This window comes from Monodelphis domestica, chromosome 7 (genome assembly GCF_027887165.1).
Source record: "Monodelphis domestica isolate mMonDom1 chromosome 7, mMonDom1.pri, whole genome shotgun sequence".
NCBI lineage: Eukaryota > Metazoa > Chordata > Mammalia > Didelphimorphia > Didelphidae > Monodelphis > Monodelphis domestica.
In genome coordinates this window covers 134,030,051-134,051,835 of record NC_077233.1, presented here as the reverse complement: position 1 = coordinate 134,051,835, position 21,785 = coordinate 134,030,051, and the positions used below count along the sequence as shown (strand labels likewise).

The following is a 21,785-nucleotide window of genomic DNA, read 5'->3' as shown; positions in this document are numbered from 1 at the left end:
GAAAAAACCTCTGAGTAAGTTCTCACCTCTTTGCTCCTTGTAAATTCACAAATTGCCTGACCTTTATAGGTACTTAGCACCCTTTTGTATTAGATCTAAAAATAGGCCCAGCTTAAGAACTTTTGCCTTACTATAAGTATGGGTTTAAGTATTTTTCATTGTTCAGCAAGGAGTTTCTTCCCCTAAAGCATGCTTAAGTAGGGGTGGAGTAGAGGTCTCACATTCCTGATCTAAGTTCCTTCATTGTTTAAAATGGGGAATGGTCTTAACCAAATCTTATGAAGTAGGGTCTGAGAATTTTTAAGATTCACACTAATCAGGAGGGATTTAGGACACTTTTTCATGTGCTTATTGATAGTTTTGATTTAATCATGTGAAAACTGCCTATTCATGTCCCTTGACCATTTGTTGATTGGGGAATGGCTTGATTTTTTTGTAAATTTGACTTAGTTCCTTATATATTTGGGAAATTAAACCTTTGTCAGAGAGTTTTGTTATAAACAAACTGGGTTCTCCCAGTTTGTTGCTTTCCTTCTAATTTTGATTGCATTGGCTTTGTGCAAAAACTTTTTAATTTGACATGATAAAAGTCATTTATTTTACATTTTGCAATGTTCTCTATCTCTTGCTTGGTCTTAAATTCCTTACTTTCCTATACATCTGACAGGTATACTAATCTATGTTCATCTAATTTATTTATGATTTCACTCTTTATATTTAAGTCATTTACCCATTTTGAATTTATCTTGGTATAGGGTGTAAGATGTTGATCTAAACCTAATCTCTCCCATATTGTTTTCCAATTTTCCCAGAAGTTTTTGTCAAATATATTTTTTTCAATCACAGGTAAAAGCAATTTTTGACAATTGTTTTCTGACATTTTAGGATTCAGATTTTCTCCCTTCCTCCCTTCCCCCCCAAATGTCCAAGGTAGTAAGTAGTCTAATATAGGTTATATCAGTGTTTTTATGCAATATATAGTTCCATATTTCTCATGCTATAATGGAAGGTACTTATCATACATATAGTAAAACACTCACAAAAGAAATAAAGTGGAAGATTACATATTTTGATTTGCAATCAGACTCCAACAGGTCTTGTGGATAGCATTTTCATCATGTGTCCCTTGTGAATATCTTGGGAGCTTACTTTGTTGATAATAGTTTAGTCCTTCACCTGTATAATATTTTTTACCATATACATTATTCTCCTGATTATTTTCACTTCACTTTGCATCAGTTCATATAAATCTTTCCAGGTTCTTCTGAACTCATGCTGTTTTTCATTTCTTATGGTGCAATAGTATTCCTTTACAACCTTATACTACAACTTGCTCAGTCATTCTCCAAGTGATGGACAACCTCTGTTTCCAATTCTTTGCCACTACAAAAAAGAGCTACTATAAATATTTTTGTACATGTAGGTCCTTTTCTCTTTTCTCTGATCTCTTTGGGATGTAGACCCAGTAGTGGTATTGTTGAGTCAAAGGTGGTTCCATTTTGCTTTCCAGAATGGTTGTATCAGTTCACAATTTCACCAACAGTGCATTAATGTCCCAATTTTCCGACAACTCTTCCAACACTTATCATTTTCATTTTTGGTCATGTTAGCCAATCTGATAGGTGAGTCTTAATATGTTTTTCTGAAATCATTCTGTTCATCATTTTTTATAACACCATAATACTCCATTATAATTTAATATCATGACTTGCTCAACTGTACCCCAATTGATGAATATCCATTTACTTTCTAATTTATTGCCACAAAAAAAGCTTCAAGTCATTGAACAGTTAAAAAAAAGGTTCCTTTGCCCTGACACAACAGGCAATGATATATAATGATATGTAACAAGAATATAGGGGCATCGGCTTCTCCAGATATAGTCTCTTCACCTCCATATAGAAATAAACTGGTTTGCAAGGCAGAGTGTAGTAACTAGCATGGCCTTTAAACATTCATCAAGTTGGAAGGGCACCAAATCCATGTGGGTGGGACTTTTTTCTATATGCCTTTATGTGACCAGGAAAATGCACCAGATAAGGCAGGAACTAGTCAGGTTCTAGGGACAGTTTTGTTGGGGACAGTTAACTTTTTGGGAAAAATAATCCCTATGGCAAAGAAGGGGGGAGGTTCCAGTCCTATTACAGTTGGCCACAGGGTGTCTGTGTAGCACTGAGATCCTCAGATAAGCAAAAAGAACATTTGCCAGGTGGAAGAGATTCCAGGCTGAGGATTCAGAGCACACTAAGAAGTTAACTCTTTGACTGACTCAACCTCATCCCTCAGGGTCTAGTTTGTTTATTTGTGGCTATTTGTCTTGGTTAATTGGGCTATTGACCATTTACTTTATTTTATTTTATTTTTATAAATTTGTAAATTATACAAATAAATTTTATAAAATAAAATAATTTTATTATTACTAATACTGTCCAAACTGATATTCTGATGTTGATATGGGTAGGGTTTGCTGAACTTCCTTTGGAATTCATTCAGCTGTGGACACATCTAAGTGGCTATCTTTAGAGTAAAGCACTGGCCACATGATGGTTTGTTTCAGGAACCTTCCCATTTCCAAACTGTACTTTTATGGTTGCTATTAGCTAATGTCACTCCCTCCCATATCACTGAGTCAGCATTGCCACAGGGCCAAACATAGGAACCTTCCATCACTTGTGTAGAGAAGGCTCAGGAAATTATACTTAGGGTCAACATGAGACAATCACTTGATTTGAGAAGTAGAGTGATCAAATGAATTAAGTAGAGGGCAGCTGGGTTGCTCAATGGATTGAGAGACTAGAGACCTGAGGTCCTGGGATCAAATCTGGCCTCAGACACTTCCCAGCTGTGTGACCCTGGGCAAGTCACTTGACCCCCATTGCCTAGCCCTTACCACTCTTCTGCCTTAGAACCAATACATAGTATTGATTCCAAGACGGAAGGTAAGGGTTTAAAAAATTTTTTTTTAATGAATTAAAGTTAACTAGCATATTGCTGACCCCTCAGATAGGGTGATATAAACTGGTTTCATTTGTGGTAAAATTAATGCTTCAGTAGCTTTGGGAGCTTGAGAATGATGGTTCTTTGTCATAGTTATTCTTCATTTGTTTAATGGGTAACCAGGAGCTATTCCACAATGAATTTAGTAGAAAGTCCTCTGAATTTGAACTCAGGAAACCTGAGATACACTCCTTTCCAATCTATCCCACCATAGATGTAAAAATGAGATTTCTAAGACACATATATGACCATGTTACTCCCTTACTCAAAAAAACATTCAGTGGCTATTGCCTGTCAGATAAAATTCAGTATCTTTAGCTTGGCAATTAAAGGCCTCCATAATATGACTAGGTGGCACAGTGGATAGTGCCAAAACTAAAGCCAGGAAGACTCATTTTCCCAAGCTCAAATCTAGTCTCAGACATTTTCCTAGGTGTGTAACCCTGGGCAAGCCACTTAAGCCTGTTTCCCTAGTTTCCCTCATTTGTAAAGCTATTTGCGTTTTGTCTCCTTTTATTTTATTAAAAATTTTTTTCATTCCAATTCTTACAAAGCTAAATGAAACAAACATTTCCATATATAAAGAAAAAAATTGTACACAAATGAAATCACAAATTTTCTATATGTTTCACTTGCTTTTCTTCATATCAACATAACAAATCTCATCCACAAGTGTTCTAACCCCTCCCCACTCTTCCAAAATCATGGAAGATATTCTCAGGTCAGTCAACATGTACATGGAAATTGTCTTTCATATTTCATCCTTCTGTTCATTTTTTGGAGGAAACATTCACAGTTTAATCTTCCCACATTAATTCTGAGACTGTGTATATACTGTTATCCTGGTTCTACTCACTTAACTGTTCATTATCTCGTGTAGTTCTTTCCAAGTTTTTAAAAAAAAAAAATCAGTCTGCTAATTCCTTCTTATGGCACAGTAGTATTCCATCACAATCATATACCACAGTTTGTTCAGCCATTCTTCAATTGATGGATATCCTTTCAGTTTCCAATTCTTTGCCACCACAAAAAGAGTTGTTTAAATATTTTGGAACATATGGACTCTTTTATTCTTTCCTTGATTTCCTTGGGAAACAGACCCAGAAATGGTATTGCTGGATGTATACAGTTTTATAAAAGTATAAATAAATTTATAAATTATATATTTGTAAATAAAGGTATAATTCCGAATTGCTCTCCAAAATAGTTGGATCAGTTCACAGCTCCACCAACAGTGCATCAATGTCTCCATTTTTCGACATCCTCTCCAATATTTGTCATTTTGCCCTTTTGTCATTTTAGCCAGTCTGATGGGTACAAATCTCTCCCTTTAGACTGTGATATCTTTGAAAGCAGACTATTTTTGTCCTTGTTTTATATCCTCAGCCCTTAGAAAAGTCCCTACCACAGAACAGGTACTTAATAAATGCTTGTTGACCAACTAATCTACTTTTCTAGACATTTCATTACCCTTTATGATCAAAAGCACTCTTATTTCATCACTGATTGCAACCTTTAGGTGACAACTTCTGGATGCAAAATCCTGATATAAATGGCATGATGTGGAGGAGCAAATCTAGCCCTAAGAAAGCCTGTGAAAGTCTTTTCCCAAATTATGTGATAAACTGATGCAAAGCAGCTGGATCAGACAGAACTTGCTCTTTGCTCTAAAATGAACAATAACTGACCTCTGTGCAACACTTCATAGTTTCCAAAACAATTAAAAATTACATCCTTTCTTTATTTGAAGACCTACTACAAGAGTCAGATAGTGAAACTAATTATACCACTTACACTAAAGAGGCAAGAGAGCAGAGTAGAAATGGTATTAGTTTTATTTATTTTTATTAATTTTTAAATTTTATTTAATTAAAAAAATTTTTTCCCATGGTTACATGATTCTTGTTGTCTCCTTCCCTTCTTCCCTCCCTGCTCCTGATATTGGTTTTAAATACAAGGAATAGGTTTGAATTCTCACCTTGATACAAATGTGAATATGGGGAAGTCTCTCAGACTTAATTTTCTTATTTGTGAAATAAGGTGGAAAAAATTTCTTATACTACCTACCAAATGGATCTGCATGATTTATTAAACCTGGAAATGTTTTTGTGGATTCCTGAGCTTGAAGGTACCTCAGAGATCATTTGGTCTAACTCATTCTTTTTACAGAAAAAAAAAATGGAGGCCCAAAGACATGGAGTATCTTGTATAAGGCAAGAATTAGTGGTTAAGTTGGGCATAAGGACGAAGTTTTATAACTTTCAATCCAACTATCTCCCCACCTAGAATGAGACAGCTTAATCAGGCCTAAATTTAAAGAGGTGGACCCCATTGACTTCATTATGCTGAATTAAAGTTCTATTTTCAATGATGACCTGGAGAGGAGTACCACCTGAATTGTTTTCATTCACTTTTTAAATCTAAGTTTTGATCTCCTTTGCTTTTGATGCTATTTTTTCCCCTTTCAATCGCTGAAACAACAAAGACTACTTGTCTCATTCTTTCTAGTTAATTTTGTGGCTACAATAATTTCGTGGGAAAGAGAGATTCACAACATATTTTTTACCACAATAACTACCTGCTTGTAGTGGTGCAGGATGTTGCTGGAATAACAAGTGAGTACCCCTTTGTTTCAATGAAAATGACAAACATTTATTAAGCATCTTTCAGTATTTAGAAATTATTTAAAGTTTAACATGGCTAATATAGAAATGTGTTTTGCATGACTGCACATGTATGCTTGATATCAAATTGCTTGCCTTCTCAAAGAAGGTGGAAGAGAATTTAGACTTCAAAATTTAAAACAATGTTAAAAAAGTTTACTTGTAATTGGGAAATATCCAACAAAATATATTAAAATAGAAAAAAGAAAAGTTTAAAAAAGAAAAGGTACTTGCTTTTAGTTTACTATTGAATTGAAAACTTCTTTTATGAAATTTTATTGATATCTTTTGTTTTTATATCACCTACACTTACTGATCTATTTCTCCTTTTCATACCCCTTTCTCCTGGAGAGCCTTCCTTTATCACAAAGAATTTGAAAAAAATCAGTAAAACTGATTTTCCATCAACCAAACCTGACATTATATGTTATGTTATGAACCAAAAGTCCCCTATCTCCACACAGAAGGAAGGGTGGTGCATTTTCATATCTTTTCTTTGGGGTCAAGCTTGATTATTTTAATTTTATAGCATTTGGTTTAGATTTTCTTGTTCTTTTCACTTATATTGTTCTTTTTTTTTTCACTTTAAACATTATTTTATTTGGTCATTTCCAAACATTATTCATTGGAAACAAAGATCATTTTCTTTTCCTCCCCCCCACCCCCTTCCCACCACCTCTCCCATAGCCGACACACGATTCCACTGGGTATCACATGTGTTCTTGGTTCGAACCCATTTCCATGTTGTTGGTATATGCATTAGAGTGTTCATTTAGAGTCTCTCCTCAGTGGTATCCCCTTCCCCCCTGTAGTCAAGCAGTTGCTTTTCCTCGGTGTTTTTACTCTCATAGTTTATCCTCTGCTTGTGGATAGTGTTTTTTAGATCCCTGCAGATTGTTCAGGGACATTGCATTGACACTAGTGGAGAAGTCCATTACCTTCGATTGTACCACAATGTATCAGTCTCTGTGTACAATATTTTCCTGGTTCTGCTCCTTTCGCTCTGCATCACTTCTTGGAGGTCGTTCCAGTCTCCATGGAATTCCTCCACTTTATTATTCCTTTTAGCACAATAGTATTCCATCACCAACATATACCACAATTTGTTCAGCCATTCCCCAATTGAAGGGCATCCCCTCATTTTCCAATTTTTGGCCACCACAAAGAGCGCAGCTATGAATATTCTTGAACAAGTCTTCACTTATATTGTTCTAATCATTGTGTGTATATTGTTTTCTTGGTTCTACTCACTTCATTTTGTATTGTTTCATATTTTCTCATCAAGTTAAAGTTTATGAAAAGAACATGAAAGTCAGAAGACAACACACAAAAGTTAGAAATGTATAGATCTCTTTAAAAGTTTAGTAACTTATTAATGGATACCTGAAATTAGGACTTCAAGAAAAAAACTAGAATATCAAGGAAGCCTTCATGGAGAAAATATTTGAAATGAACTTTAATCTAGATTAAGAGAAAATTAGTTCATCTTTTTGTGCCCTTTCCCGGTCTAAAATGCATTGTTTAGTGCCTTTTGAGGACATTTATTCCATCTTCAGATCAGTATCTTACATTGTAAGAATTTATAGAATAATGAAATCCCAAAGTTGGTAATTTGGAGGCCTGAACTAAGTCCCCACCCAGTGCATGAAACCTGCATTATCATTGAGAAGGAGACAGTTCCCACTATCTGGCAAAAGGAAAACAGCTAATAACATGGTTTTTAAGACTATGCCAATATAATTAACTCATTCCCATGCCCTCTGTCTTTGAAGAGTCCTTCTAACTACCTTAATAATTAAAAGGTTTTTCAGAGTTGTTACATCTTCTCTAATCAAAATGCAAACTTTTTAGCTTTATTGAGTCCCTTGTGATTTCTTCTTCATGTTTACATTTTTATGCTTCTCTTGATTCAAATTTTCTATTCAGCTTTGGTCTTTTCATCAGGAATGCTTGAAAGTCCTCTTTTTCATTAAGTTTATTTTTTCCCTTGAAGGATTAGATTCAGTTTTGTTAGGTTATTCTTGGTTATAATCCAAGCTCCTTTGCTTTCCAGAATGTCATATCTAAGCCCTCTCCTTCTTCATTGTGGTAGCTGCTAAATCTTGTGGGATCCTGACTATGACTCTATGGTATTTGAATGTTTTTTTTCTAGCTGCTTATAATATTTTCTCTTTTACCTAGGAGTTCTGTAATTTGGCTATAGCATTACTGCAAATTTTCATATGGAAATCTCTTTTAGGAGATGATCAGCAGATTCTTCCAACTTCTGTTTTACCTTTTGGTTCTAGAATTAGAGTGCAGATTTCCTTCATAATTTCTTGAAATATGATATCAAGGCACTTTCTATGATCATGGCTTTCAGGTAGACCAATAATTCTTTAAATTAACTCTCTTCAATCTATTTTCTAGGTCCATTGTTTTCTTGACATTTCACATTTTCTTTTATTTTTTTATTCTTTTGACTTTATTTTATTGCTTCTTGATGTCTCACAGAATCATTAGGTTCCACTTATCCAACTCTAATTTTAAAATAATTATTTTCTGTAGTAAGCTTTTGTATCTCTTTTCCATTTTTTAGAAAGCTATTTTCATCAGTGAAATTTTGTACCTCTTTTTCCATTTGGCCAATTATATTTTTAAGATGTTATTTTTCTTTTATCAAGATAATTGTCTTTTCATAATTTTTACATTGTTCTCATTTATTTCTCCAATTTTTCCTCTACCATTCTAATTTTCTTTTTAAAATGACATAACTTTTCTAGATATTCTTGTTTGGCTTCTATCAAATTCAAATCCACCCCTCCTCCCTTTGAGGCTTTAGTTGTAGCTATTTTGGCATCATTGTCTTCTAAGTTTGTGTCTTGATCTTTTCTGTCACCATGGTAGCTTTTTATGATCAAGTTCTCATTTTTTATTTTTGTTCATTTTCTAGCCTATTTCTTTACTTTTAATTTTGTGTTAAAGTTGGGGTCTGTTCCTGGGATGGGAGTGAGGCGGGAGAGAGGGCACAATCCTTAGCTTCAGGATTTTTTTTTGCCTTGCTTTTTTCAGTTAATTCCAGGAGCTTGGGAGTTTTCAGTGCTTCTAATGTGGTATGATCCAAAGAGATGTGTAGTCACTGTTCTTCTGGTTTTTACCCAAGAAGAGTCTCTGATCTCTTACAGCCACAAATACTATTGCTCCTTGTGGCTGCTGATACCTTGTGACTGGAAGTGCTCCTTCCCACCCTGGAACTGCAACCTGGAAGATGGTATAGGCAATGGAGTTGCCAAAAAGTATCCAGGATGTATGTTCAGTACAAGCACAGGGGCCCCCTATAATCTCTTTCTAACCAGTTGCCCAATCCCATTACCACCTTTGACTTGAGAGCTCCCCAAACTGCTCCTGCTGCTGCCGCTATTGTAGATTCTAAGGCCTGTTACAGTTGGTGATGCCATCACATGAAATCCAGGCCAGCTCCCATCCCAATGTTTTCTCTTTTTGATCTTCTAAGTTATGTTGCAGTGGAAAAATGTGAACTATTATTGGCTCTGCCATTGACCTTTTGTTGCTTCTGCTATTACACAATTCAATTTAAGGCATTATTTTAAAGTGGTTTGGAGGAGAATATTGGGAGATCTTGGCTTCCTCGAGTCTTCCATCTTGGTGCAGCTCCTAGAAGGTCTCTCAACTAATAACTTCTTGGCTTCTCTTATTGATAATTTCCTCAACTGTGGAAGAACACAGGAAATTTTATTGTGCCTCTAATTCTCATCAACAGAGAGGAACTAGCTCCTTTTGTGGAATTGATGGGAACTTTGGAGATGGGGGAAGGAAAAATCACACCATCTTAGACTTTATAATAATGAAAAGCCAAGAATATTTTAACATGCACCCAAGTAGCAGAAAGATATGGGTTGTCCATGTAAATATCCACATGACATTTTAAAATGTATAGACCAATGGTTTAAGGGAATGCATTAAAAATTATCCTTGGAGTCTTTATCCACCCTTTTTTTTTAAGGGCAATTGTGATTCCTGCCTTGAAGAGATCAAAAGAAAGGGCCAGAAGACCGATGGGTTTGCTCTTCACCAAGAGAGAAGAATATCACATTAAATTATATCTCTTCATCCCCCTAAATATTCCTGCTTTAGAGGCAAAATTATTAGGGTAATGCCACTTCTCTAAAGGGAGAAGGTAACCAATGACAGACTTGACTCTTTTCTACCAAATGCTAGTTACATTAAAAAACAATCACAAATAATGAATAGCAAATAAACCCATTTATCAAAAAAAAAGAGAGAACAAAAATAGGAGATATTCTAAAGATAGAAGCATATAAGAAAGTACACAAGAACAAATAAGCTTTTTATATATAAAGTGGGCTAATATCTTGCTCAGCCAAGAGAGGTCTGAATCTCACCCACGGACATTTTGTATTTTCTAAGGAAGTAGACTGGACTGGAAATCAGGAACATTCTCCTATGTCTTTGCTACTTTCAAAGTCTTTTTCTCTTTCTTCCCTGGAATTAATGCCAAAGAGAGTCTGGAACCTCTCCTGTCCTTTTTTTATTTTTTTTAAAATATTTTCCATGGTTACATGATTCATGATTCCTCTCTCCTTTTTTCCCCTCCCTCCTCCCAGAGCTGATAAGCAATTCCATTGGGTTTTACATGTATTATTGTTCAAAATGTATTTCCATGTTATTCATATTTGCAGTAGAGTGATCTTTGTACACCAAAACCCTAATCATATCCCCATCAAACCACATGATCAATCATATGTTTTTCTTTTGTGTTTCTCCTTCCACAGTTCTTAATTTGGCATTATCAATACTATATTCCAAGATCTTTCAATTATATTATTACAAGTGGATTTTCCTTTTGAATCAGAGGAAATTGAGTTGGATATAAGAATTTTAGTGAGGAAATAAGACACAAATAATTTTTTGCAGATTTTCATGGATTTTAATCTGAGATAGAGATTTTATAGTAAATTTGTGATTGATTGAACATCATATACAAATTATCATTTACATTTTTAAAAGCTAGATCATCAGGCTTGTAGGAATTTGGGTCAAGGAAAGTGGAGTAGGTATTTATTCCAGCCTGGACATCTTCTTAATTATCCTGCTAGGCATATGGGATAAACCTCTAGTTCCTTCTACTTACCTTTATTAATAAAATCAAATTCATTGTCTCATGAGGGCTTCCTCATCATTATTTATGAAATAAGCATCCTTTTCATCTTTACACTAGAACTGAGGAGAGTAGATTTCAGAATGGTCACCAGAAGGAGAGGTAGGATTCCACAGTCTAAATTTCAGGAAAGGAAATCAGCCCAGGTGGGATGAGAGTCCTTCAAAGATGAAATATTGGAGACACAAAGGAATCATTCCTGTTGAAGAAAAAAAAGGGAATTTATATAAAAACACCAATATTATTGAACATGGAACTCACCAACTTTTTAAAAGATACAACTACAGAGCTGATACCAGTGGAAGGTAATGATGATACATTTAAAAAAATAATTGGCATATTCCTGTACAACTGTCAGGTGTGCTAAAGTTCAGAATCAGCTGTGTATTAAAACTCAGAATAAGCTTGTTAGTCCTCCGATCTTCTGTGAAAGGTTACTTTTAGCTTTGTTATAGAAAAGAGAAAGATCAGAAAGAGATAAAATTGTTGCTTTGAGTAGGTGGGTCAATGATAACTGATGACAGAGAGAAGAAAAGTTATTTAATTATATTTTTTTCTGGCAAAAAGATTGACATTTAGGACCAGAAAGGACAAATCAATAGCTAATAGAATGTTAATACTGAAGATAAGTAAGGAGATAATCAGAGCCGTTCATGATTCATGAAAAGTTTAAGTCACAGGCTTCAGTAAACTATACTCTAAGATACTGAAAGAGCTAGAAGTTATGGTTGGTGAGTAACTATCAGTGATCTTTGAAAGATCATGAAGAATGGAAGAAGCACTACAGGATTGCAAAAGAGCATGAGAATGAAGGATACAAATTATAAATCTGTGTTCTTGACTTTGACTTCTGGAAAAATTCTAGCCCATTTTATTAAAGTAATAATTAAGCAACTTCCAGAAAAAGAAATAGTGACAGCAAAGAGCCAGTACAGGTCATGGCAGAACAAATAATTTGTATATGTATGTCTGTACATACTGATTATTGGTAGTAAAAAAGGCAGAAAAAAGGAAAACTCAGAAGTTTAAAAGAAAATCCTTATATTGAACCAATTCTACATTCTTGGTATAAATTGCTCTCCTGATCCAATGGTCTTCACCTGTCAATCAAATCACCCTCAATATTCTAAAACTCTGCTCGTACAGGTATATAAGATTTAAATTAATATCCAATAACTCCAAGTATTATGTTTTATAAGATTTATTAATAATTACTTGAAGTAGAAGAAATAAAAGAATAAAAGTAAAAGCCTAAGTAAATAATACATGAGAAAATTCTCCTGCCTGGCACTCACCCTAACACCACAGATGCATTTTTTTGCGAAGAAAGAGAGAGAGGGAAGAGCTACACTCACAACTTTATCTCCAACATGTAAGGACATAATATGAGAAAGAAGCTGGGAAGCTGGGAAAAAGAGTTTTGGGAAGCAAATCCTAATTACACAATTCCCCCTGTGATTCCATTGGGAAACGAGCATGTAGAAATCTTCCAGATTTACATGCCTAGTTTCCCCAGTGAATCAGTACACAAAACCAACTTATAGCTCTAAAAATGTCTAACTAAAGGTACATACAATATTGTACTTTCTAAGGAAAAGTTACAATAATTTGGGGATAAGAGGGAAATAAAAGAGAAAGAAGAAAAAAAAACACAATGATCACTAGGTGCATTGACAAAAAGCCAATTTGGGGACAATCCCCTTTGGCATAAGAGTGTACATTCAAAATAAATGCATTCAACTCCCCACAATTCAATTCACTGAATCTCAAGTTCATTCTGGGTCTTGTGGTACAATGTGTAGTTTCTGCAGGCTTCTTCAGGGTGCCTTCTCCAAACAGTTCACTTTCTTGATTTGGGGAAGTAGCAAGTTTCTTATCCTAAAATTACTCCCAAATAAGAAAAAAATTTTATAAATCTAGAATTTTATGACAATAATACAATCCCCCTGGGGAGGGTGTTGACCAACACATGGATCATCCCTGGGGTACATGGCTGAGTTCTGAGGTGTATGAATCAATTGTCAAAAGAAAATCAAAAACATAAAAAATAAATAAAATAGAAAAAATAACTTCTGGATGAAACATAAATATCAAAGTTTCATGTGTAAAAATTCTAAGTGAGGAAGAATAAGTACATAACAGGTCCTTAAACCAGGGCTCAGTTAAAGTGATTTATGTCCCACAAGTCTATAGCAGCAATTATGTACTTACCCAATTAGCAGCCAGGACTACAGAAAATTGCCACACTATGAAAGAGAGAAAATGGATGAGATTTTGAAGCAGAAGGGAAATAGCATTTTACCTTTGGTCTGATTTTACCTTTGCTCTCAGGGATAGTGGGGACAAAATGACAGCCAAACTGAGGTACTTTGTAGAAGTCTGGATCTGGCAGAGGGAATCTTGCATCTGAAGTTGTCAAACAGCCTCTTCCTCTAACTCCAAAATAAGTTCAAGTCCCCTGTCTTGGCGCAGAATCTCATCAATCCCACCAGGATTGGTTGGTCTCCTTGACCTTGTGCTCCTTGGCACTGTGTAGATTAACTTTGTGCTCCTTGGCACTGTGCAGTGGCTATTTTTGATCCCTGCTCCTGGAATCAGACACAATCATTAATCAAAGTCCTATAATATTTAACAATCAATGGCAGGTTTCCATAGTCTAAAGGTTTGGGGTATGTATTGACATTAGGGCTAACGGACATTTTAAACTTATCCTAGTACAAAATTAAAAAACCCATTAATACTGGTAACATGTGCTTCAAGTACAAAAAATGAGAGAAAAAAAGTTACAAATATAAAAACCATCCAGATTAATATGTGAACTTAAAAAAAATTGAATTTTAAAGCAAACAAATTAGCAAATACAATAAGCATGGCAGGATACAGGCACTAAATTCAAGAGTCCCTTTCTCCAATTCTGATAGCTTTGTTATAGAGACTTCTTCATTATTTGCAGGAGAACAAACTGAAACAGTTAACATCAGTAAGGCAAATGGAGTCTGAAAAGGCTTAAAATTCACCTCCAGACTCTTTAAGGTTCCTTCCCCTCCCAAGTATCATCATCCATCTAGATTCCTTTGGTTACACTTCTGGGGTTCCCCATACAGGGGCCAATTTCCAAACTGAGCATAGTGTGGACAAACCCCATATTGGATGTGTTGCAGAGACTGAGTAGAATCTCCCTTGAGTCTTGAGATCACTCAAGATATATTTCAGTTGTTTCTTCTTGGGGAAGAATGGATAAATTTCAAAGTATCCAATTGGTATCAGTACTCCCAGGAATGATAGTAAGAAAAGACATCCTAAAACTTTGGTAATGCATTGCTCTTTCATAGAGTGGGCCATTTAAAAAAATTGAATTATTAATTTGGTTGCAAATCTACTTCCTGTCTATAGGTGGCACTACCCTGGTATGTACTGGCTAGGAGTAAAGTTAATAGGTTTAGAAGAGTAATCTTCCTTCCCCTCCCTCCCAGGGGTAAAAACACCAGGGAGCTGCTTGCTTCTACTGCCACTTGGGCAGGGGACTGCTACTCCCCTTGATTGCTCTCCCTAGCTATGTGGGCAGGGAGTTAAGAGGGTGGCCCCCAGGTGAAAGCCCTGAGGAAGGTAATTGTTGCCTAAGAGAAACACCTAGGCTTCCAAGGCAGCAGCAAGCACTCAGGTATTAGCAACATAACGGAAAGAGGGAATTTATACTTTACCAGCTGTACAGAAAACAGCTTGCAAGGACCCCTAGCCAGTGTGCTTAAGAGAAGCGGTGGCAGGCTCATTGTAGCAGGATCCAGGTAGCAGGCTTGTGGCAGCAGGCTTGTCTAAGACCCCCAGGCCGTGTCTAGTCAAATGTGGGAGGCGGTGGCAGCAGCAGCAGCAACAGCAACAATAGCAACAGTGGCAGGCAGGTGACAGGTTTGGCTCTTCCCGTGGGTGGGTCCCTACCACCAAAAAGAGTCCCCCAGAGGGGGGAGAGCAAAAGGGCTGTGGCAGATAGGAAATGCATTTGTTTGTTTGTTTGTTTGTTTTTCAAAACAATCCAAACTCCAAGTGTTATGTTTTATGAGATTTAATATTTTTATAATTTATATTATATAATATATTTTTATGTTTAGTATATATTTACATTTATATATAATTTAATAATAATCACTTTAATTAGAAGAAATAAAAGAATAAAAGTAAAAGCCTAAGTAAATAAAACGTGAGGAAAATTCTCCTTTGTGGCACTCACCCAACTGCCACAATCATGTTTTAGGGAAGAAAAAGAGAGAGGGAGGAGCTACACTCACAACTTAATCTCCAGAACATAAGGAGATAACATGAGAATGAAGCTGGGAAGCTGGGAAAGAGAGTTTTGGGGAGCAAATCCTAATTACACAGGTATCAGTACCACATTTTTTTCATAAAAAGAGATGGGTAGAACTTCTTTGCCTATTATTCCAAATTATTTAATATTGGAATTAGTTGACATTTAAATGTTTAGTAAAATTCACTTGTAAATCCATATACTCCTAATACTATGTTAATTAAATACAGTAGTGGACAGAATGCCAGGCCTGAAGTGCAGAGTGCTTGGATTCAAATCTGGCCTCAGACACTTTCAGGTTATGTGATCCTGGGCAAGTTATTTAACTCCTTTTGCCTAGCTCTTACCCTTCTGTCTTAGAGTTGTTATTAAGAGAGAAAATAAGGGTTTAAGAAAAAATTTAAATACAGTAATAATTTATATGGAGTTAGTTAAGGAAAGAATATTGTTTTAAATTTGGGTCCAGAGGAAATTCTAGGAGCTTACATGTAATTACTGGTACCATGTTTGTTTTATTTGACCAAAATTTCTGGCTTCAAACATGCATTCGCACCAACAAATATGGCATAAGATTAGGTTATGATCTTTTGTAACTGGCAGAAGTAATGTGGAAAATCTATGCCAGTATCTCCCATGTCTCACAATTGAGACCAAAGTTCTTGAGAGAGACCTTTTGAGTGTTGTATAGTTGGAAAATCTTGAACCCCAGGACTACGTTCCCCAGAATTCCTTCTGCATCTATCAGAATCCTTTTCCCTGTGTCCTCATGTTTGTGTGGTTACAGGATTGGTCATAAGTTTTATGAAACTCCTCCCTCTCTCTCTTCTTGATCAAGACTGTGGCTTGTTAGCTCCCTTTTAACTCTAGTTTTTTTTTTATTTTAATAAATCTCATAGACTTGATTTATTGTATATTAATTTTAATTCTCATAATTTGATGACTACTTCAGGAAATGAATTTTCAAAATTTTTGAGCAGATAGCCTTACAGTAAAGATACTAAGTTTGCCTGGTGCTGTGGACCCACCCACCACAAGAGTGGGAGTTGGGACTATGGTCTCTGCCCACCACTACTGCCACAGCCCAGGACAAGAGAGCCAGGTAATTGCCTTGCTCTGCATGCCCTCAGCTTAAGGCTGCCGCTGCTGTTCCTGCCTCCTGGCCCCAATGCTCCCGCCACCTCCAAGTGCAGACCCTCCATCCTGAAGCCTCCTCTTGCCGTGAATCCCTTTCCCTGTGTCTTCACGTTTGTATGGTTACATGATTGGTTATAAGTTTTCAGAAACTCCTCCCTCTCGAGCAGAACCAGGAGAACATTGTACACAGAGAGAGATACACTGTGGTACAATCGAATGTAATGGACTTCTCCATTACTGGCAATGCAATATGATCCAGAACAACTCGGTGGGATCTACAAGAAAGAACACTATCCACATTCAGAGGAAAAACTGTGGGAGTAGAAACACAGAAGAAAAACAAGTGCTTGAATACATGGGTCAAGGGGAATATGATTGGGGATGTAGACTCTAAATGAATATCCTAATGCAAACACCAACGACATGGAAATAGGTTCTGATCAAAGGACACATGTAATACCCAATGAAATTGTGCGTCAGCTGTGGGAAGGGTGGGAGGGAAGAGAGGGAGGGAAAGAATATGATTCTTGTAACCAAGGAATAATGTTCTAAATTGACCAAATAAAAAAAAGAAAGAAAAAAGAAACTCCTCCCTCTCTCTCTTCTGGATTGAGACAGTGGCTTAAGGTAGTTACCTCCCTTTTAACTCTAGTTTTTTTTTTATTTTAATAGATCTTATAATTTTAATTCTCATAGTGTCTTTATTAATTCTTCTGACCTTTTTTTTGTAGTCTGCACATTAAATCACTTAAAATTCTCTATCATCCTGAGTCTGTTACATAGAGCCTTTTTTAAATTACAAGAAAAATCACTGTACATCTATTCTGACCATCAAAGAGTGCTTGCCTTGTGGGAGTTCCCTAGTGAGATCATATACACATATTTCCATATTCATCCTGTGAAAGAAGACACAAGCTGCTTTTATAAGAAAAAGACTCATGAAGGAAGAAAAGTTAAGAATTGTAGGCTTGAATCTGCATTCAGACTTCATCAGTTCCTTCTATGGAGGTGGATAACCTTTTTTGTCATGAGTCCTTTGGAGGTGTCTGGGACTCTTTGCATTACTGATAATAGTTAAGTCATTCACAGTCACTGGTGATGTCCATGGTTGTGGTTACTATTTACAATGTTGTTCTGGTTCTGCTCACTGCACTTTGCATCTTTTCATATGCCTTTCCAGATATTTTTGTGGTCATCTTGTTCATTGTTTCTTATGGCATAATAGTATTTCCTTACAGTCATATACCCCCATTAGTGGCAATGGAAGTGGAGATGCCTCTATCGTAGTCCTATACAAGAACAAAGGCACACAAGCAGCCTGTAACAACTACAGAGGCATCTCACTACTCTCCACTGCCAGAAAGATCCTCACCCGTGTTATACTCAACAGACTCCTGTCAGCTGTTTCAGAGCAGAACCTGCCTGAATCACAATGTGGCTTCCGACCAGATTGCAGCACCATCGACATGGTATTCACGGTGAGGCAAATGCAGGAAAAATGCCTTGAGCAGAACCTGAGTCTCTACATTGTCTTCATAGACCTGATGAAGGCTTTCGACACAGTAAACAGGGACGCATTGTGGGTGATCCTTAGCAAGCTCGGTTGCCCAGCAAAATTCATCAAACTGATCCAGCTCTTTCATGTCGACATGACAGGGGAAGTCCTATCTGGTGGAGAGACTTCCGATCTCTTCAACATCTCCAATGGCGTGAAACAAGGCTGTGTCCTTGATCCGGTGCTATTCAACCTATTCTTCACCCAGGTATTACGACATGCTGTGATGGATCTAGACCTGGGCGTCTACATCAAATACTGACTGGTTGGCTCACTATTCGACCTTTGCCGCCTGACTCCAAAAACAAAGACAACAGAGAGACTCATCCTGGAAGCTCTCTTCACAGATGACTGTGCTCTCATGGCCCACCAAGAAAATCATCTCCAAACCATTGTGGACAGGTTCTCTACCGCAACAAAACTGTTTGGCCTGACCATCAGCCTCAGCAAAACAGAGGTGCTGTTTCAACCTGCACCAGGGAGGCCAACTAACCAGATGTGCATAACTATTAATGGCACGCAGCTTTCTAGCGACAACACTTTCAAGTACCTGGGCAGCACCATCGCCAACGATGGATCCCTAGACCACAAGATCAATGCCAGGATCCAAAAGGCCAGCCAGGCACTCAGGCAGCTGCACTCTAAAGTCCTCCAACACAGTGGTGTAAGCACTGCAACGAAGCTCAAAGTGTATAACGCAGTGATCCTCAGCTCGCTCCTGTACGGTGTGAGACATGGACACTGTACCGGAAGCACATGAAACAGCTGGAGCAATTCCACCAACGCTCTCTCCAGTCAATCATGAGGATCCAATGGCAGGACCGAACCACCAACCAGGAAGTCCTCGACAGAGCCAACTCCACCAGCATCGAAGTCATGGTCCTCAAAACCCAGCTACGATGGTCTGGACACATCATCCACATGGACCCACAGTGAATACCAAGACAATATGCTATGGTGAACTGTCAGCTGGATTCAGGAAACAAGGTCGACCAAAGAAAAGATACAAGGATTAGCTAAAGTCAAACTTGAAGTGGGCTGGCATTACACCAAAGCAACTAGAACTTGCTGCCTTTGACAGAAGCAGCTGGCATACCCACATTAACCATGCCGCCACCACCTTTGAAGATGAACGACTGCTGCGCGTGAACACGGACACCAGGCCATAACCTCACCTCCCATAACAACTGGCGTTCCATGCCCCATGTGCCACAAACTTTGTACCTCAGTTTTTGGACTTCATAGCCACATGAGGGTACATCAATAGATGATAATGCACAAAGACAATCATCATTCTCGGCTTCCGAGAGACTACTACCATATACCACACTGGTGGACATCTTTTGGTTTCCAATTTCTTACCATCACAAAAAAGCTGCTATAAATATTTTTTCTAGTCTTCTCCTTATACCTTACACACATAGACATTCACACACACAGTGATTCAATGACACTGGTTTCCTTGTGATTCTTTTTTTTCCCCCCATCTTCTCTTCCTCTCTTTCCTTGCCTCCTTCAAGCCAAAATTTCACCTTTACCTGAAAGCTTTTTCTGTTCCCTCTTAGTGATTTCCCTATCTTGATTATCACCAATTTATCCTATATGTAGATTGTACACAGTTCTTTGAATGTTTTTTCTTTCATTAGACTGTGAACTCCTTGGGAGCAGGCACTGTTTACCTTTCTTCTTTAGATTAGGCAATTAAAATGTTTATTGAGTAATTGACTTAAATGGAAGCTTTGGGAGGAGGTATCCCATCAGAGGGAGAAGCCACCATTATGTGAAATTTAGACAAGAGTGAACTTTAGATAGTATAAATCAGGGTGGTAGCCATGTTAGAGGACAGAAAAGGAGGCTAGAGGAGAGATGTTGTGATGGTGGTATTGACAGGACACAGCAACCGACTAGACAGGAGGTGAAAGTGAAGAGTCAAGGATGGCACCTAAGTTGTGAATCTAGGATGATGGTATCTGAAACAGTGGAAGGTTCAGGACAGAGACTTGGGTAGGAGAGTCAGAAGAGTAGTGCTGTAAAAAAAACCTAGAGAGAAGAAAATATTAAGGAGAAGAGGGTGATAGACAATGCCAATACTGAATAATTCTACAATATTATATTAAGTTTCCTATAGATTTGAGGTCTTACAGTTTTGGGGAGAGGGGATCATACTTAACTTCTGGCACCTTCCTCCCTCATACTTTGGAAAGTTTGAGGTCAAGTCACAAGGATCATAGACCTAAGATCTGGAAGGGATCTCTAGTTCAATTCCTATACTTTATGAAGGAGGAAAATGAGCACCATACAATAGAACTGGGTTCAGATGTGTATCTTCAGACCTTGAACCTCAAGCAGAATAGGTATTGCATCCTATTAACTAAACTCTTTCTTTTACTTGTCTCTCTTCAATTTAGTTAGCAAAGATTTTGTGAAGTCACAAAAATGTGGAACGCGTTATAAACTTATCTTTATACAGAGCCAGGATGATATATATGATCTATATGTTGCTCCATTTTTTAGCGTGGCTGTCTCTGAAGCAAGTTATGTGTAATAGAAATGTTTTTGGCATGGTTTTGACATTTTTAGCTGGACATGTTTGACTGCTAGATTTTTTTTAGTAAGAAACATATTTAAACAGGAAAGAATTCCTATTTGCCAATAACCAGAAGGAGAAAGGTGATACTATTTGAAATTAGGTTAGAACATAATTTCCATTATTCTCATGCTGCATGCAAATATTGTATGTTACAGTAGAGAAGAAAAGGAGGAAATTATTATATACCTTAGGAATAATAGTCTTTCTCTTTTTGTGTGTGTGTGTGTGATTAAATTTTACTTATCAGCATTGACAATACAGTGCATTCCACCAATTCCCTTTATTAATTTTAATTTTAATTAACAAGCTTTCTACTGATTTGGTCTGATGTTTCAGAAGATAATTTTTACAATATGGCCTTTCTGAGAAGTTGGAAAAGTTCACTGTTATCTTTAGAATATAAATAAAATATAATTGCTTTTCATTTAACTATTAAATTAAGTAATGTCTTTAAAGATATTTATTAGTTTTCATACTTTTAAACAGAAATAGATACAAGAGTAAGATATTAGTAGGACTTTGAGTAAAATTTCTTATTAAAATCACGTAAGATATTTGGGAACTGCCTGGTTTTCATAGTGAGAGTTTTCTCCTTTAAACTCCTTATAAATTAACTTAGAAGAAAGCCATTTGATCACTTTTTAGCTAATTGGTTTTATTCTGTTCATTTTTCTAGGTTTTTTTCAATATGTAAAAACAGAATTAAAGGAAATCCTTAACGAAACTTTTTTTTTCCCCCAATGGAAAGTGAAATAAATGCTTTTCTTAAAAGAAGTTTGTTTCAGATATTCTAACAAGTAACCTATTTTAACAGGTCCCTAAATTATTATTCACTCAGTCAAATCTTATTAATAAATTTAGAGAATTTTAAATGAATGAATTAGAGATCATTCTGATCCAATTCATTTTATAGATAAGGAAACAGGCCCACGCAGGGAAATTACTATTCTAAGGTCAGTTTGTGACCTTTTTTTCAATGACTTTTATGTAAGACTTGATCAGAATCAAAATCATCCTTTTGATTGTTTTGTTTCTTGATGTCTCAGGATGGCTCATCAGCTTCTAGTTGCCAATTCTAATTTTTAAGGAATTATTTTCTTCCATGAACTTTTGAATCTCCTTTTTCATTTGGCCAGTTCTGCTGTTATTTTCTTCTTGCATAATTTAATTTCTCTTCCCCCTTTTTCCTCTGCCCCTCTAAATTGATTGTTGAAATCCTTTTTGAGCTCTTCCAAAGCCTGAGACCAGTTCATAGTTTTCTTTGAAGCTTTGCTTTCACTGTCCCATCTGTGTCTGTGCCTTGCTCTTCCTGGTCTCCATAAAAATTTTCTTTAGTTAGATGTTGTTTTTTGACATTTGCTCATTTT

The 21,785-nt window shown here is 36.6% G+C and overlaps 1 long non-coding RNA gene across 2 annotated transcripts; it reads right to left on the bottom strand.

Annotated features, from left to right (window-relative positions):
- Positions 1-4,857: 4,857 nt before the first annotated feature.
- On the bottom strand, positions 4,858-14,837 carry LOC103092713 (uncharacterized). Of its 2 annotated transcripts, XR_008913530.1 has the most exons (4): positions 14,541-14,837; positions 13,051-13,427; positions 10,813-11,038; positions 4,858-9,370 (listed from the first exon to the last, which is right to left on the bottom strand). It is a non-coding gene; the product is annotated as an uncharacterized LOC103092713 (long non-coding RNA). The 2 variants fall into 2 exon arrangements; XR_470361.3 differs by lacking the exon at positions 14,541-14,837 and having other exon boundaries at positions 13,051-14,494.
- Between the last annotated feature and the right edge of the window lie 6,948 nt (positions 14,838-21,785).